Source organism: Periplaneta americana, chromosome 8, assembly GCF_040183065.1.
Source record: "Periplaneta americana isolate PAMFEO1 chromosome 8, P.americana_PAMFEO1_priV1, whole genome shotgun sequence".
In the NCBI taxonomy this organism is placed as follows: Eukaryota; Metazoa; Arthropoda; class Insecta; order Blattodea; family Blattidae; genus Periplaneta; species Periplaneta americana.
In genome coordinates, this window is record NC_091124.1 from 75,917,625 (window position 1) to 75,936,580 (window position 18,956).

General features: G+C 35.4%; 1 long non-coding RNA gene across 1 annotated transcript; it reads right to left on the reverse strand.

The window, feature by feature from the left end:
* Positions 1 to 791: 791 nt before the first annotated feature.
* On the reverse strand, positions 792 to 16,762 carry LOC138704305 (uncharacterized). The gene is made up of 3 exons (XR_011333308.1): positions 16,541 to 16,762; positions 12,695 to 12,794; positions 792 to 896 (listed from the first exon to the last, which is right to left on the reverse strand). It is a non-coding gene; the product is annotated as an uncharacterized lncRNA (long non-coding RNA).
* Positions 16,763 to 18,956: the final 2,194 nt, after the last annotated feature.

Sequence of the window (18,956 nt, forward strand, 5' to 3'; positions counted from 1 at the left end):
TGCCGTTATTAGATTTTAGTATTTAACATCTTTCTATTATCCCCACCCCCTTGTTTGGGGTTAATCTTATGTATTCACAGTTCTTTACTTGTACAATATTTGTAACTTCTTTCTCTCTACTTTGTTTGTGGTTTATTAAATTGTTATGTTCATGATGGCTTTTCTTAAGTACTATTGTTCGAGGCAACCAAAAACCTCTGACCATTACAATCCTTTTTTTTTCATTCCTGGGTTTTCCCAAGACACGCCAACACGACAGTTTTCAGAACACTTCCTGTTCGCAGCCCCCTTGGCTCACTCTACCCTCTCATCCAAGCATTGTAACGATCGTGCAATAGTCACCAAGCGCAGAGATTGGTCCCAGTATCTGCAACTTCGTTATTCGAGTGGCGGACTCTATGGTAGGGGAATGTTTAGCGCTTGAGAATTGTGTACATAACTACTTAGTGGCCATAATGTGGTTAACTAAAAGTACTACACCATTAAAATTATGCCTGCATACATTAAAATTGGGATAATTTGGTAAACCTGTTAATTAAGCAACTTTTTATGTTAATTGAAGCTGATGTGATATTTTGCCGTAGTTACTGACTAGTTTCAGCCTTACATCAGCAATCTTAAGCCAAAACTGTTCATTAACTAAGGTGTCAATCAACACAGGAAAGTTGTTTATAGGCCTATTACAAATTCACCAAATAATTACTGATAAAAATTTTAAAATTGTGTAATAAAGACTTTCAATTTATGCTTTTGAATTACAGCCTATTAGGTATCAAAGAAAATTTACTTGCCTGCTCAGTGAGTTCATTTCCAAACCAACAAATGACAAATGCATTTCCAAGCATCAAAAAATATGTTGCTACCGCTTGAGATGCATCCGCAGGATTATTCCAGGCCTGAAAAAGATGGAAGAAATTATCTCTCGCCAGTAATTTTACATTCAAAATTTCAAAATACTGATCAATAATCAGTAGTAATATAGACGATGTTACAAATAGACTTCGAAGTTCAGGTCCGAATCGGAGAGAAATAGGTTAACTGAGAGCAGAGTATTACAGTGACGTGCCGAAGTATATATTTATGATATTTCTGTGCATGAATTCTACATTACCACATAGTGAAGAATGGGTGGAGCGGAAAATTGCCACCGTTACATATTCTGTGACACAGTACATGAGGATAGGCCACCAATTGGGAACAGAAAGGTAGAAATAATTGATTAAATGGCGATAATACTCGTGTTAATTATGTAAGCATGTGCGGATTACAGCTGTTTCGGTGCTACTTGACACCATCCTCAGAGTCTTCTGTGTCTCGGCGTCATCTCAACTTCGTGCCTGTTGTTTGAGTGCGTTCGTGTGATGAAGAGTTGTGTCAAATAGTGTGTGTGTTCTGAAATTGATCTGTGTGATGAGTATTGATTGGGGTGTGTTTTAGTTTGTATATTTCATATTGTTCTAGTGTGTTGAGTTTTTGGTTTTTGGGTTGTATGTGTAGGATTTCCATGTTTGTATTTATGTTATTGTATGTGTGATTAGCATTAGTTATGTATTCGGCATATGTAGATGTATTGTGTCCTCTGGTTATTGCTTTAATGTGTTCTTTGTATCGAGTTTGGAATGATCTGCCTGTCTGTCCAATTAGAAACTGTCGCAACTATTGCATGTGAGCTTGTATACGCCTGCGTGATTGTATTTATTTGTTTGTGCTGTTTGTGTGTTGAAATGTCTTTGTAGTGTGTTTTCTGTTCTCTATGCTATGTTGTATTTCTGTTTTCTGAATGAGAATGCGATCTTGTGTGTGTTTTTGTTTTCGTATGTTAGTGTGACGTATTTCTTGTGTTCTTGTGTTTGTGTTGTGTTTTGTGTGTTTTTGTGTTTGTTCAGTTTTTGTTTTGTCTTCCTTATGATGTTGTCTATTATGTTTGGGTTGTAACCATTTTCAAGTGTTAAAAGTAGTGTACGAAATATTGAACATGGAGAAAGGTAGAACTTAAACTGAAGGATTCAATGCGGCATTGGAACTGGAATCTGGTGTGACTTAGTGGGTAAAGTAACAGCAGGTAGAGTTGAAAACCCGGATTCGAGTTTCGGTGCTGGAGAGAATTTTTCCCCGTTCTACCCATTCTTCACCATGAGAGCAGAGTATTGGGTGGAGGTGAGGGGAACAAGCTAGGGCTTGTTTTCTTCTTCCATCTATCGCCTGTCTGTCTAGGTCTGGTTGGAGGTTTCGTACGTACTAGTACTGAAGCTGGTAGAATTGGGAGATCATGAAGTCATTGCTATGTCGAAAACGAAATTCAATTCGAACATATTTTTAAATGTACGTTATTACCGTTTTATCCACAGGAGAAAACCCTTAAAGGAAGAAATATAATACATATATTTTTTTGAAGAGACAAAATTCGTGATAGTTGCTAGCAAAAAAGAAATACAGCCTTAACTATAGGTTAAAAATTTATAATGACATGATTTCGAAGCATCTATATTAAAAAATTATAACTTTTAATTTTAATTGGAAATTAAAAGTAAAAGAAATATGTAGAATATGGTACTTAATTACCATCATATTTTGACAAGTATTTCAGTTAGTGGTAATCTATTATGATTTGATGATATTTTGTTTTAATTCATTTTATTCTAAGTTTACCTGTTTTATTTTCAAGTTAACCTAGAAAACTTTCATTCTGACTTCTCATTAATATTAAATTCTTACTAAATATAATACTCGAGTTATTTTCATTTTAAGCATAATAACCTTCTTTCTTGGAAATAATTTAATAAGCTACTGTATGCTCAAAATTTTCCCAAACACATGTTTGACACGTACGGAGATTAGATTTATATAAAACAAAACCTATTATTATCTAAAAGTTACTTCTTTAACATTAACCCTAGCACTGCTAAGGGGGGGGGGCAAAAATTGCCCGCACTATTTGTTTTACTTGTGTAGAATATGTAATTGTTGATCTGAAGAAACAAGATTGTAGGTAGTTGTAGATTAATATCTCAAGTGTATAATGACATGGACTTATAATTTTTATGATTTATTTAAATCTGCCTACCATCTTCTTTTATAGTGCGGGCAATTTTTGTCCCCCCTTAGACATGGGTGTGACAATTTTTTGTCTGAAAATATAGATCAATAATCCGATTAATATACATTGTTTGATTTTTGGTACCACTGGATATACTAATTTAATTCAAATTATGTTGTCATTGTTGCTTTTAAAGTAATAACTGTCTTTTTATTCAAACTGGAACAGTTGGAAATTAGTTGTGTGAAATGTCTCGTAATAATCAGAGTGTCAAAATGTCTCGGAGTTTTCTCACAGAAAAAGAGGTGACAGCTATGGTAAATGAAGATAATATAGACGATGCAAGTGATCCAGAAGAAGATGATAATGTTGTGACATACGACAGTGACACTGAATATCACAGAGAAACTGAAAGTGACTCAAGTTCGCGAAGTTCATCCCCTGATCAGCAGCACGCTTCTACTTCTAACATCGCTGTTATAGCAAGAAATGGTAGGGAATATACTACTGCACCTCCAAGGCAAGTCCGCAGGTCAGTACAGAATATAGTGAGTTACCATGAAGGTTTGACAAATGAAGGTTTGACCTCTAATGCGTCAGAATCTTTCAAAAAGTTTGTAACTCCTGAAATAGTGAACATTATTGTGCATCATACTAACGAAGAAGCTAGTATTAGGAATCTAAAACTTACAAACACAGAAGAATTATATGCCTTCATTGGTATTTTGATACTCATGGGTGCAAATAATGACAGTGAACTGCCAATTGATGATTTATGGGGAAAAGTACTGGGCAAGAACATCTACACAGCTACAATGAGTCGTATTCGATTTGGAGAACTTCTGTCCTTGATTAGATTTGATGATAAGCAAACAAGAACTGAAAGACGAAAGCAAGATAAGTTTTGCCCCATTCGTGAAGTTTTCTATAAAATTGACAAATTGTTTGTAAAATACTACATACCTAGTGCACATCTAACAATCGACGAAATGCTCTCGCTCTTTCGAGGAAGATGTCCATTTAAAGTCTTTATGAAAGACAAGCCAGGCAAATATGGCATATTGATTAGGATGTTATCGGATGCACACACCCGGTACATTCTGAAAATGGAGGTCTATGCAGGAAAGGACGAGCGACCCGCCGAGGAACGGAGTGCAAAGGCAGTTGTTAGACGCCCAGTGAAGCCGCTGGAAGGAACCGGAAGAAATGTAACAACGGATCGTTATTATACATCCATCGAGCTAGCGGAGGTACTTTACAATGATGACAAGCTGACTTTGGTGGGGACATTGAAGAGTAACAGAAAGCACATACCGGAAGAGCTAAAGAAGACGCAGAGTTGAGAGCTATATTCCTCTAGATTCTTATTCACAGACCCGAAAACAGGCAAGGCACCAGTTACCTTGGTTTCATACATCACCAGACTCAAGCCCACTAAGAATCTCCTACTTCTATCCACACAACATAATGATAGAAAAGTGGATGAGTCGACAGAGAAAAAGAAAACATGTTAATCTCTACTATAATGAAACAAAAGGAGGTATAGACAGCATTGATCAAATGACGCGACATCACTCTGTGAAGCGGGGGACTAGAAGGTGACCACTATCTATATTTTTCACCTTGATAAATATTGCATGTCTCAATGGTGGAACAATTTTCATGAAAAACAACCCCGACTGGAATAAGAAGAAGCATAATGTAAGAAGGCTCTATATGCTAGAGTTGGGCCAACAACTAGTTAGGCCAGTTGTGGAAGAGAGAGCCAAGAATATTATAGGTTTGCAAAAGCCTATCATCTCTGCAATAGAAAGTGTTCTGGGAAAACGCTTCCCAGTACTAGTGTAGTTGTTCCTTCTGGTGCATCGTATTCACGGGGAAGATATCATCTCTGCTTGAAGACAAAAAGCTCTAAAAGGGAAAAAGACAAAATGACAAAAGTGTCTATAGTTTGCTGCAGGTGCTGTAAATATGTTTGTTCCACTCATTCTGCAAAAACAATCATATGCACCAATTGTGAAAATGAAAGTGAAAGTGAGTGAAAAAAAAGCTATTGACAATTGAGCAATTTGTGACTTTGATTTTTAGTTTTGTTATTTGTGGTCTACAATAGTTTTGTTGATTACTTGGTACAGAAAAGCCTGAAGTTTAAAAAAGTCAAAGCATTAGCCTATATGAGAAATATACGTTTTTATAAGACTATTTTCAAAAACTCATATACTGTATGTGTCTTTTAGAATGTTCCTGATATAGACAATTGTGTAGTAGGCTAAATATTAAAATAATGTTTTGTTCATTACTTAGTACAGAAAAGTCTGAAGTTTAAATATCCAAAGCATTAGCCTATGTGAGAAATGTACGTTTTTATAAGACTATTTTCATAAATACTTATATGTGTGTCTTTTTTTAATATTCCTGATATAGAAAATCGTGTAGTAACATAGTAAAGTAATTCTTAGTCTATTAAAAAATCAAAACAAAGCGCGGGCAATTTTCGCCCCCCTTAGCCATCCACGTGACAGATCGAAGCTTAGTAGTGATAGGGTTAATCTTGTCCACCACTGCGGAGTGATGGTTAGCATGCCTTTCCGTGAAACGAACGGGTCTGGATTCAAATCCTGGTTGAGGTTTTTCCGGGGTTTTCTCTCGACTCAATAAGAACAAAATGCTGGGTAACTTTCGGTATTGGACTCTAGATTCATCTCGTAGGCTGGCATTGTCACCTTCATATCATTCAGAAGCTATATAACCATAGCAGTTGAAAAGCATAGTAAAATTATCAACATAAAACACTAATCTTATTATTTTAAGGCAAGTTTTCCCTCAACCCATCTAGAGCAAACGCTGGGTAACTTTCAGCGCTGGATCCTGGACTCATTTTTCTGGCATTATCACCTTCATCTCATCCAGACACTAGATAACCATCGCAGTTGATAAAGTTTTGTAAAATAACCCATTTCACTTTTTTATTATTACAATGTTTCTAATTGTATCATTTCTTGATACTCTTGCAGAACTCCACCAAAAATCAATGTCTAGAATGTAGTTCTGCTAATATCCTTGACTTCAAATACCGTTTTTCTGAGCCGTATATTATTATTACTTACATATAGCTTTTAAGGAACCCAGAGTTTCATTGCCGCTCTCACATAAGCTCGCCGATAAGGGACGATCATTCTTGGCTGGCAGAACATTCTTAGCACTCGTATGGGACTTGTACGTAAAAGTGTGAGAAAACAATTACGTATAATAATTAATATTGGATTGCAGATATATAAAGTTGCAGTGTCATTAATTTGACATAATGAAAAAAATTTGTAGTGAATTATTTAGAAATATTTTGGAATAAGAGATATAAATTTTAGGTATTTACTTTTTTATTTACTTCCTAACTCTAAAATATCATGCGCAAAATATTTTTGATGTATATTTATCTATACGAATGCAGACATGTAGAAGCCGAATTATGTAAGGAATTTGGTCTTCTTACTGGTACTTTTTAATAGGATAGCGTTTAAATCTGTTAATTATAATAAGAGCGTTTCTATGATTAATTATATGGAAAACAAATAGGTTATCAAAAAACACTGATTAAAATTCATAGTTTCTGTAAAAGTAGGCTTACTTGAAATTCGTACGCTACATCAATATCACAACAACAGACTACTTTGAACTTGCGTGATTTGCGAAATTTAACAAAAATTTCGGTTTCCTAACATAATTTGTTTCTTTTTTTCTCTCTCTCTTTGGAGGAGTGCATTGCATGCAATATTAAGACCATTCGCTTAGCAAAATCTGTAATAGAATATAAACACAGAAACTATGAACTTAAAATATAGGCCTACTGTAAGTTTCATATCTTAAAATTCATATTCCTAAATGATCCATTATAAATCTGTAAAAATACACCAAAATACTTATGACTTGGCGTTTTTGTGTATCTGCAGTTTCAAATATCTGCATATTTATAGTGATACCGGTATTTTTCCATACCTTCACGTACACTTTCCCTTGAAGAGAGAGTGGAAACATAGTCTATCTAGTACATACAATCACGACGCTTAATACGTAGGGAATATGCATCCTATGACAGTTGAACTTTAGTTGATAGCCACTAGGATCGCTACTATCGCACAGTCTATTGTTCCTAGTATTTTCAGCTTCTAACCGCTTGGAGCATTGTATCGCGAGAAATGCAAGAAATCGCCTCAAGCTTCGTGACTGTATGTACTAAATTGTGTTGGAAGGGAGCTTTACATGCGTAGAAGCAACTATACGTTCAGTCTAGTCTCATCGTCTTTTATCGAGCAAGAGTTTTTATGAACTTGGATACTGCCTTCTTTTTGACACAAAACTAAGATAATAAGAAAGACATTCTCTTTTTTCTCTGGTCCTGGCTAATACTATCTTCACTCTTGTAAATGACTATATATGCAATAAAGTAATAATGTCTGTATAATGGAGAATTAGAAAAATGTGTGATTTTGCTTTAAATACTGCATATTATCAATTTTGAGAACTAATGTTGGTATTGTTACGAAGAATGATTACAATATAAATAGGAACATCGGTAAATATGAATTTGTCATGCGTTAAATAGGACTATAATAATGTACTGTCCAAAACAATAAAAGAAATACTAAAATAAGAACCATTTCTTCAAAACGCGAGAAAATATAGAAAGTTATTTTTCCTTAACTTGTCAATAATGAAGTTAATACCATTACTTTCACATGTTTTAACAGAAATGCAATTATTGTGTTATTGTACTGTTTGTTTTTATGTAAACAGTGGCTAGAAATCATTGAATGATGAGAAAGAGGAGCTAAATCATTCATAAAAGTCCATAATAATACTGTATTAATATCTCATTTAGTCATTTGTTTTAGACATAAATGTTCCTGGCAATATCTATGATTAATAGATTACATAAGTCTACATTCAATCTTAGATCTAATTCATTTAAGAATGTTTTAAAACGTTGGATGTTTAATAATCCCTTTTATAATTTTATAGTTTTACTTTGAGTCCTCAGTTAATCTTATGTTTTTAATATACGTATTTTATTCAATTTGTTTTGTTTTATTATGATGACTATGTCCATAGTATAGACCGTGTATGTAATAATACTGACGACTTTAATAAAATCTAATCTAATATAATCTAATCTATAAAATGCAATTCAATACTTCATATTATTTATGTTTCAAGGGAAATTAAATAAATTCAATTCATTGTACCTGAAAGAAAGTTTGGTTATATCAAAATCGTTCAAATATGTTTCCATTCACATCTACTATATTAAATAGGTATGAAACCAAAGACCACTAAATGTGAGACTGAAAAGTCAAAGTGATTTTGAAATTCCAGTGTTATATGTACTTGTAGCGCCACTGGTGTCAATTGCAAGAAACTTTGTCACAGATGACATTGAACTAGCCGAATATGATCCCCTTCCTTTTCTCCTCTCTTGCACAAACCGGAATCCAGCATTCTGCGCTGTGTGGTTAACTGATTCGTAGAAGGATCGCACTAGTTTCAAAGAACGCCGTGGCGGACAATGATCAATGTTTGAAAGTTGTAGTGTGGACTAAATATTTTAGCAAATTTCCATATTGGTGCGGCGTGTGTTATTTCTAAAATACGATGTAGAGCACAGCATCGTATATAGTATTGTATTTGTATTATAGGGCTACACACGCGTACGACATTAAGTGTACCGTGTGCGTGCTATTGTGTGTGTTCTTGTGGAATGTGTTGATTCTGTTAGAATTACACTCTTATTTTTGTTAAATATTGTGATTATCGGAATACGGCAGTTTAAAACTTGAAGTATAGTAAATACTACAATAAAATATGAATCTTCGGAAGAATAAATGAAGATTTTGTGGGTGAAGAAAGAAAATAACTCTCAGAACTATAAATACGCTGTCTTTTGAATCGGAAACTTACGAAAGCTATATATTATGAAAAGAAATAACGATACCCGCAGAAGGTGAGTACTGTGTATTCATTTAACGAATGTATCGGTAATTACTATTTAATCTAAATATTGTCTCACTAGGTTCAGAATGTTGGGAACGTTACGAACAAACGATATAGTTTTTTGAAATAGCTAGTTTAAATTTACTCAACACATCTCTATTTATCTCAGCGAATTTATTGACTTCCAAAGGGGTACAGTTTGTCGACATAGGTTACGTGATATAAACAGTATGTGTAAAGCAGCGCTGACCAAAGTGGGTGTCGTGATTACATCTTGTAAACACAGACATACAAACGGGTACGCGGAGTTTTCTGTGCATTGCTGTGTGGTTCATTTACGTACTGAAGGCAAGCAGTGGCGGCATCATGTGGTGGTGTCTGTCTCTGCAAGCAGTAAGAGATGGTTTCGTAAAGAATGAGAAGGATAACTTTTTTTTTTGTCGTTGTGTCGGACAAAATGTAGTATGTTTACTTTCACAACGGTTCAATTAGGAGTATATAGAAACATAAATTTCCACACTGAATAATGTATTATTATTATGCCTATTATTATTTTTATTATTATTAATGCTTATTATTTTTATTATTATTATTATTATTAATGCTTATTATTATTTTTATTATTATTATGCCTATTATGATTATCATTATTATTATTTTGCCTATTATTATTATTATTTTAATATTTTTATTATTATTATTATTATTATTATTATTATTATTATTATTATTATTATTATTACTCACCACTAAGTATATTTTTCTATAATTCTTGTGTACATGCATGAATATTGAAATTTTTAGATCTTCTTCCTAGAAGGATAAAATTATTAATTTATATCTCAATTTTAATTTTCTTAATCTTTAGATGAGGGTAACTATTTATTAGTTATTCATTTAATAATAATAATTTATAAAAACTGATTCACTATTCTGTGCCAACGAATTGTTAAACGCCTGGAACTGACGTCTTAAATTATAGCCAGGAAGAGAAAGATGAGATAAATAAATGTAAGGAAGTCAGCTATCTAATGGGGTTTGAAATATCTCGTGCTCTAAAGCCTTTTAATAGAACAGAATTTCTCAAAAGAGTAATGATTAAAATAGCTTAAGTAACTTGTCCATAAGAAGTTTTTAATTTTGAAAAACTCGACCGAGTATCGAGAGAAGAATTGAGAAAATTTCTGATTATATTCAAGAGGAAAGTCAAAAAAGAAGAAAGAAAAATCGTATATTATTCATTGGCTCTTGATGACAGCAGTGACATTACTGATACAGCAAAGCTTGAGATTTTTATCCGCGGGATTGATCAAGATATTAGTACATGAACCACCACTGGTAGTAGTTTTCGTCCCAAGTGCCTTTTCTCCGTCTCCTTACTTCATATGCTTTCTGTCGCATATAATCACTGCAGCTCGAGTTTTGGTCACAGCTGACCTACGGGCTTGTAACACAGTTTTTACAACCTGTATATAGATTTGCAGCCTATGTACTTTCCATGTTTGGTGGTACATGATTTGTGAAAAGGTTTTCTTTGCAATGAAGCGTATGAAGTCAAGACTGAGAGCAAAGATAAAGGATACGAAATTAACAGCTGTTTTGAGGCTTGCAGCACTAAATATTTTATCCGGATATTGCGAAAATAAATAAAGAAACGAGAAAAGCCCATTTTTCCAGAGGACACACAGGCCTTGTTGTTATACTCTTCAAAGAGAGAAAAAAAATGTTTTGTAATAGACTACATACATTTGAAGTGTCCATGAAATTAGAAGTCGGTATGACACCTCCCAAAATTAAAACGAATAGAACAAATTATCAAGAATTATTTTAATTAAACAAATGTGTTATTTTTAATCACATTCCTTTAGTAACTTTCGACTTAAGGCGTATGCAAACCATATTTAGTATCTATTCTCTGTCATATAATACGAATTATTGGTCTTGTTATATTCTGTTAGAAAAAATTAAGTTCTTTCAGTTTGTTTTTCCAAAGTGAGTATAGATATTTTTTTGTTCCTGGAATTTAAATAAGTAACAGTGCCTAAATTTATATTAAAATGTTGTGCAGGTTACAGGAGAAATTCCAGAAAGCCATGAGTTAACTTTATAAACAGAAATCGAATGCTACTCTGTATAAATTCACGTAATTACATTTATTAATTGAGTGGCTCAATGCCAGAGTTGCCTAAACCACAAATTTTTATTAGCAGATTTCTGCATAAAATGACTGTAAATTATATTTATATGTGTGCCAAAGTAGATATATTAGATAACTTTTACATTATAATAAATGAGAGATAATTTTCAGTTGAGGGGATGTAACGGGACATAATTTTATTTTTACTAACGTTCCTAATATTAACCTGGCTACCTTTTGATTAACGGTTGAGAACCGGAAATACTCTTTTCTATCTCCTTCCACGACTGGAGTTCGATGATACTGGCGTAAAATACAAGCAAATCACTTTACTAGGTATAGGGGGGAAGAAAAGTAATTCATCCAGTTACGTAAACTAGAAAATCTCGCGATTTACAGTTTGATAATTTTCATTAGGTTTTTGCTTAAAATACAGTACAGTATTAACAATAAGTATTTTTACTCACGAACTGAGCTATCTATGCTGACGTATTCATTATGCACTGTATATTATACCGTCTACAGCACATTAACGTGCAATATAGGGAGTGAATTTAAATTGAAAAATAATCATAATATGGATATACAAACACATATTTGAAAATGGTAGCCGTTCACTTCGATAGAGTCTTCCGTTCTTTTGTGCATATTATCGCGCTATAGACTATTCTACCTATTTCCAATTACCAGTTTCGTCCTTCCTACTAGTAACTCATGTTGAACTAACCTCTACCTACTCTATAAAAGAGTACCTTACGTACTGTAAATTCAACCTTCACTTCTGCCCGATCCGAAAAAAGAAAATTACTCAGACATGCTATCTACTCTCCGTCCAAGTGGTTATGTAGCAGGGTTGTAGAAAGGGAGGAAATCACGTGACAGTTAATTACTTCATGAGGCCTTTTATTTAAGTTATTTTAAACTGTTGTATAATATTACGTAGAGTCCAATTCCTAACAGAAATTAATGTTTTCAGAAAAGAGCTAAGGCATCCCAGACAATAGTCTTTATAGAGAGGCGAGCAGAAGCGGGTGGGGAAACCGGGTTGCGACGTAGGGAAACGGACGACAGTACCTGTGCGAAAATATGATTCAATATTGAAAGCTCTTTCGTCAGTGGAAAACGCGAACATATTTCTGGAGCGTAGGCTACTATACTCACTACCTCATTACTGTTTACTCTGACCGTAAGGCGACTTCGACTGAATATGCTGCCTTAGTTCTGTGTGGAGGAAGTTGGAAGTTTAATAGTAGAGGGGTGAGAGTGAAGTACCTTCAAAAACTCAAGTACAATAAAAATTGAAGTAAAAATAAAACGATTTCCCCGTATTTTCAAAAAACGAGGTCTATGTTTAGACTTAAATAACTTTTTGAGTGTAATTGTGGCTTAGGCAACTCTGGCACTGAGCCACTCAATTAATACTTTAAACGCTATATATTTATATCAGTATGCTAATAATTATTGAGACAGTGAAATAGCACAAGTTATATTTCAACGAAAAGTATGAGTGGAAGCCAAATAATTTCATAATTTACCGTGATAATGCAGAAGGATGAGAAACACAGAGTCACTAGAAGTATCAGGAGGAGGCCACAGAACGTCAGATTCATGGTTTCTTCCAATTCTCTATTATATCTGTGAATACAGAATATATTACAGATCTTTTGTGAATATGTAATTGAATAAAGTAGAAAAATAACTAGTACCTTGGAACAATGTATAATTAGGACAAGTGAAGAACTGTTGCTGTCCATATAGACCATCATTCATAGGTTCAAACAAATGGAAGTCTGAAGGTACTAAGTCCTGACTGTACGGTGGATGTGATAGGACAGTGCAGCCAAATTTGCAACGTGCTCACAAGGGAACCGTCCCCGGTCGTGTAGCTTGAATTTAATTAAAATTTATATTTAAGCTAATTTTAATACCTTAAGAAACATGGTCATAGTTGTTCGTTTCTCTTTTCCTCCAATTACGAAATATACTGACTTGAAAATTATTGCTACTTATACCGCTTCTTACGCGCACTCGGATTCTTGTAGCTTCGCAACACCGTATCACAGCTCTCGCATTAATGCTCTAGTCAATTTGTTTTCTCTTAACTCACACTAATAAAGTAGTAGTGCAATCTCTGGCATCTTTCAGCTCATTCGTACACTTTCCAAATCGATAGGTATGCAGCTGGAAGTCTAGGAACATGACTGTACATATGCTTTCAGTAACCAAAGGGGAATTTTGACCTAAAGTAAGACAACGTGTAGACAATTATAAGTCATTTAATGTCGACGTCGATGCAAGTAGTTCCGGTAAACTGACAAAAAATCACGTGAGAATATAGTTAAGAAATGTATTTCTCTCGGATGTTAAGAAAGACGCACTACTACTTCTGAATTCCTGGAGTGGTCAGACGACACTATATTTACTTTTGAAGGAGTAAACAATACTTTAGATGGTCAGACAATTAAAACACAAATTATCCTTCCAAAAACTACAAGATTTTTGCATGGCTTGGATGTGTACTTTTTAGGCAATAAACATTTTTAATTATTCGAAGCCTAGAAGAGTGTTTAATACATAACATTATCAAATAATAATAATAGTAATAATAATAATAATATCTATTTATTCATTTTGGCAAAGTTAAGGCCATCAGGCCTTCTCTTCCACTTAGCCAGAAACAAAAGAAGCTGACACAATTTTACAGACTAATATTTAAAGAACACTAATAACAATTTATATAGTTATACAAGCACAAGTCGAGTAAAATAATGCAAACATACTAAATAATAATTACAAAATAATATAAGGCTAGAAGTTACACTCAATGAATATGCAAGCGGTAAGTGAACCAATATTACAAATTACAAGAATAACAAATTCAAATGTAAATTATAACTATACAACACTGAGGAAAATTACATATATACACATATACACACAAAGGAGAATTAAACCTGAATACTGGTCACGTGTTCAAACAATTCACTTTTAAATTGCAATATCGTTCGACAGTTCCAGAGAAAGCTGGATAGGGAGTTCCAGAAACGAATTGCTGATACTGTGAAAGAGGAAGAATAGTGAGCTGTTTTGTGGCAAGGCATAGATAATAAAGGGTCATTTTTAGAACGAGTAGGACCCATGCTGTGATAAGAGGATAAGAAATTAAAACGCACCGAGAGATAATTAGGCGAAGAAGTATTGATGATGCAATATAGGAAAATTAGTGAATGGATATATCTTCGGTCCTGTAATCTTGCCCATTGGAGCGTTTCAAGGGAAAGTGTAATGTGGTCGTATTTGCGGATGTTGCAAATGAAATGTTTAAGTTCCACCTCTCAGGTTCCCTTTAGTGGCCAACCCTCATGCACTGTAATGAGTGCACTATGCACAAAGTGTGTTGGATATTGTGCCACTGTCACACATCTGTGACAAGCGCATGAGGGTTTGCCACTAAAGGGAAACTGAGAGAGCTTAATCGGGCATCGGAGCTGGAATCCAGTGTGGCTTAGTGGATAAAGGGTCAGCACGTAGAGCTGAAAACCCAGGTACGATTTCCGGTGCCGAAGATAATTTTTCTCCGCTCCACCCATCCTTTATTTTCTTAATTTATGTCAGGTGAAGAATATAATACGTTATGTAACTTTCTCCATTCTCCTTGTAACTTCATTCCACTTAGCTCCAAATATTTTCCTAAGCATTTTGTTCTCGATCACCCTGTTCCTCTCTTAAAGTGAGAATCCAAGTTTCACAACCATATAGAACAACCGGTAATGTAGGCATTGATGACTAGGAATATAGGGAAGGAATATAATATCATATAATTATATAATGCAATAAACGAGCCACGGCAACGAAGTGGACCTGGGGGGGACATGTGGTGAGACTACATCAGACAATATGGACCCATGCAGTCATGATGTGGGAACCCTACATCGGAAAGAGAGGACAGGGAAGACCACTGCTCAGATGGTCTGACATGTTTACCAAAGTAGTGGGGAAACCATGGTGGAGGATAGCAAAGAACAGAGTTTTGTGGAAAAAACTAGGGAAGGCCATTGTAAATAGATAACGTAATCAGTGTTAAGATATTGTAAATAGTAAAGTCAGTATTAGTGAAAGTGTGAGGTAAGTTTTGTAAATAGTAAAGTCAGTGTTGATAAAAATTGGAGATTTATCCTTCGAAGGGGTGGAAAAATTCAAATATCTGGGAGCAACAGTAACAAATACAAATGACACTCGGGAGGAAATTAAACACAGAATAAATATGGGAAATACGTGTTATTATTCGGTTGAGAAGCTTTTATCATCCAGTCTGCTGTCAAAAAATCTGGAAGTTAGAATTTATAAAACAGTTACATTACAGGTTGTTCTGTATGGTTGTGGAACTTGGACTCTCACTCTGAGGGGAACATAGGTTAAGGGTGTTGAGAATAAGGTGCTTAGGAAAATATTTGGGGCTAAGCAGGATGAAGTTACAGGAGAATGGAGAAAGTTACACAACGCAGAACTGCACGCATTGTATTCTTCACATGGCATAATTAGGAACATTAAATCCAGACGTTTGAGATGGGCAGGGCATTTAGCACGTATGGGCGAATCCAGAAATGCATATAGAGTGTTAGTTGGGAGACCGGAGGGAAAAAGACCTTTGGGGAGGCCGAGACGTAGATGGGAGGATAATATTAAAATGGATTTGAGGGAGGTGGGATATGATGATAGAGACTGGATTAATCTTGCACAGGATAGGGACCGGTGGCGGGCTTATGTGAGGGCGGCAATGAACCTTCGGGTTCCTTAAAAGCCATTTGTAAGTAAGTAAGTAAAGTCAGTGTTGAGAAGGTGTCGGGTAAATAGTGTAAATAGCAATCCGTTTTTGTCAAAATGCCAGTGTCAGTATAACGTGTGTGGTGCAAGAAAAAAAAATGCTATGTTTTATTTAACGACGCTCGCAACTACAGAGGTTATATCAGCGTCGCCGGATGTGCCGGAATTTTGTCCCGCAGAGTTCTTTTACATGCCAGTAAATCTACTGACATGAGCATGTCGCATTTAAGCACCTGGCCCGGGATCGAACCCACAACCTTGGGTGTAGTGCAAGAAAAAATGAACAAGGAACAGAGTGCTGAGACTATTTAAAGTCTAACAGGGTTATTAACCATGTCACAAAAGTAGTATATACGACAAGCTCGCCTGGATTGGCTCACCAAGCGAGAACACTTGAGCCATCCCTGGCGAGGGGGTTATAACCCCATCACAGGAGGCCTGTGTCGAACATGGGACATCATGGCTAACATTAATTAATTCATTCAATGCAATAAAGATCAGGACTACAGATTACTTTTTACATATCCCGTTTAATAGATACACAATTTGACGCTTACTCAAGTATGGACTGATGACGGATGATGCAATCTTTTAGCCAGATTTCTATCTTAACAGAATTGTTGCCGTTGCCATTGGAATAACCAAGTATAATGATTCTCATCCTGGCATCCATCAATACCGACTTGAGCTTCTCCAGTTGACTGCAAGCGATGGCAACAAGAGTAGCGTACAGGCCCAAGAATCCAAAGAAGATACACATCATACATGCAGAGCCAATCACCTGAGCGAACAGAAAAATAAATATTATGTAAAGACGATATAAAAATAGATAAATGCATCATCATAAGCCAGCCGCTACGTGTTCAATCGTTAAGTGGAACAGACTCGTGTCAGATTTCTGGTACACAGCTGTAACTGCGCATGAATTTCACTGCACTGATAACTTTCACGAATTTCCTTAAACTTATTATTATTATTATTATTATTATTATTATTATTATTATTATACTACGAGACCGGGCGGTCGCTCACCTCCTCTATACTACCGTACATCGGCAACCTGATAGCATGCTGCGTGTGGCAATTCAACGAAGTCTAGTAATAACTAAAGCTCGGAACTTGGGGACTTGTGTGTCGTGTGCATGAATAAGGTTACAGGTATAATGTACACAAAGATCACCCTGTAAGTGCTCAGGGACAGTCGTATGTACTAAGAAAGTGATCACATCGAACGACAAGAAGACGGACTAGGGAATTGTGTCATGACCAGGCTTCGAGACTTTGGACCCGATACAATAAGTTTACTATGCATGTACTATAGGTTGTTGACTCGCTGCAGGTAGTGAAAGGTAGAGATGTGTTGAGGTAACAACGATGCTATTTAGAATAGAGTACGGTAGTATGGGGAAACACACACAATGTCAAAAGAATGTGAAAAACATTTATTCTCCTGTCTTTTGCATTTGTTCATAGGCCTATTGGGTTGAGGTGTAGCAATTTTAATTTCTTCGTTTATCCTATTGGTCGTCTTTAGGAAGTGCAGCTACAGTACCGAATTGCAATGTGCTACTAGATACATTTTCAGTGTCTCAAACGTAAATCTTTTGTCGGTTATCTGCCAAACACAGTTTGTACTGTAAAAAGCTGCGCTCTACGTCGCATGACGTGAAGGAGCAAAACGAAAAAACCTAACATCATTGCAGTCTCTAAGACAGTCCTTTATTCTCGGGTGACTCTATGTCCACTAATCCGCTGTTTATATTACACAGTGTTCCATGTCCGTTATTTTTACATAAAATTGATTTCCACTTCTGTTTTACACGTTCAGTACCCGGTGTACTTGGTGTCTCATTAATCCTCTGTGTCATTTCCTCAACTAATTTGAGGGCTTCCGGCATCTCTTGCTCTGACTTTTCTAACCATGTAATAGTTTCAGACACAGTTTGAAAATAGGTTTGTATGAAAACCAAATTATTCGTCAGAACCTTCAAATCCAGAGCGTTTTCCTTTGCGTATTTTTTGGCATTCATTCTACAGTGCCCCCATGCACTGTACACTTTACCACTATATACTCAGTACGCCGTTATGCGGATTTCCCACTGAACTGCTCTATCGGGTCCGAAGTCTCGAAGCCTGTCATGACGAAGCCAATGACATTCAGTGAATTACAGGAAAACGTTTATTTAAGGAATTAGAAAATACGTGTTATTCGAATGGGTATTATAGAAGTTTGAAAATACATTTTTTAAACTTTAGGTACAGAATTTCGTGGAGGACTTCGGAGGAGATACATTATTTTCTTCGAATGGAAAGTTCATATTTTGTAAATTGTGCCACACACAAACTAGAGGTTGGAAACGGTGAAAGACATTATAGTCCCTTAAATCGGTGGATAATTTGTCCACAGCCATGGAACAAGTCGTAGAGGGACCTGCCCCCTAGTAGTGACACACAAATTGGAAACTATTTTCGAGAAAAATTGGGAAAATACTTATCTTTCTCAGATAGCTAGCAACTGCTGAAAATCAAATAGAAAACAGTAACAGTGAAAAACATTCAGTATTTTAAGGTTGTTCCCGTCACTTCATGTGAAGTGGAAATAAGTTTCGTTTCAAATCATGTTTATCTAACAGGTGAAGAAGTTATGGGTTCGAAAATCTTCGAATGTACGTAGTCATACACTGTAAGAAAATGTACAGAGCAGAACAGTAAATTTGATATATTTCTCGTGTTTATTTTCATTATACATATGCTGCAAAATTACGTGTTTCAACCTACCATAATAAAATCAATATGTTGTTAGAGCCAGAAACCACTTTCATAGCAGACCTGACTGTACCTCCGTGCTGGAAGCGGGAGTTGTTGACATGAAAGTCCAGTCGCTTAGCCACGTGCAAAGACACAAGTCCCCAAGTTCCGAGCTTTGGTAATAACTTAGTTACATTCCCTTTCTCTCCTATAACGAATTTTGCA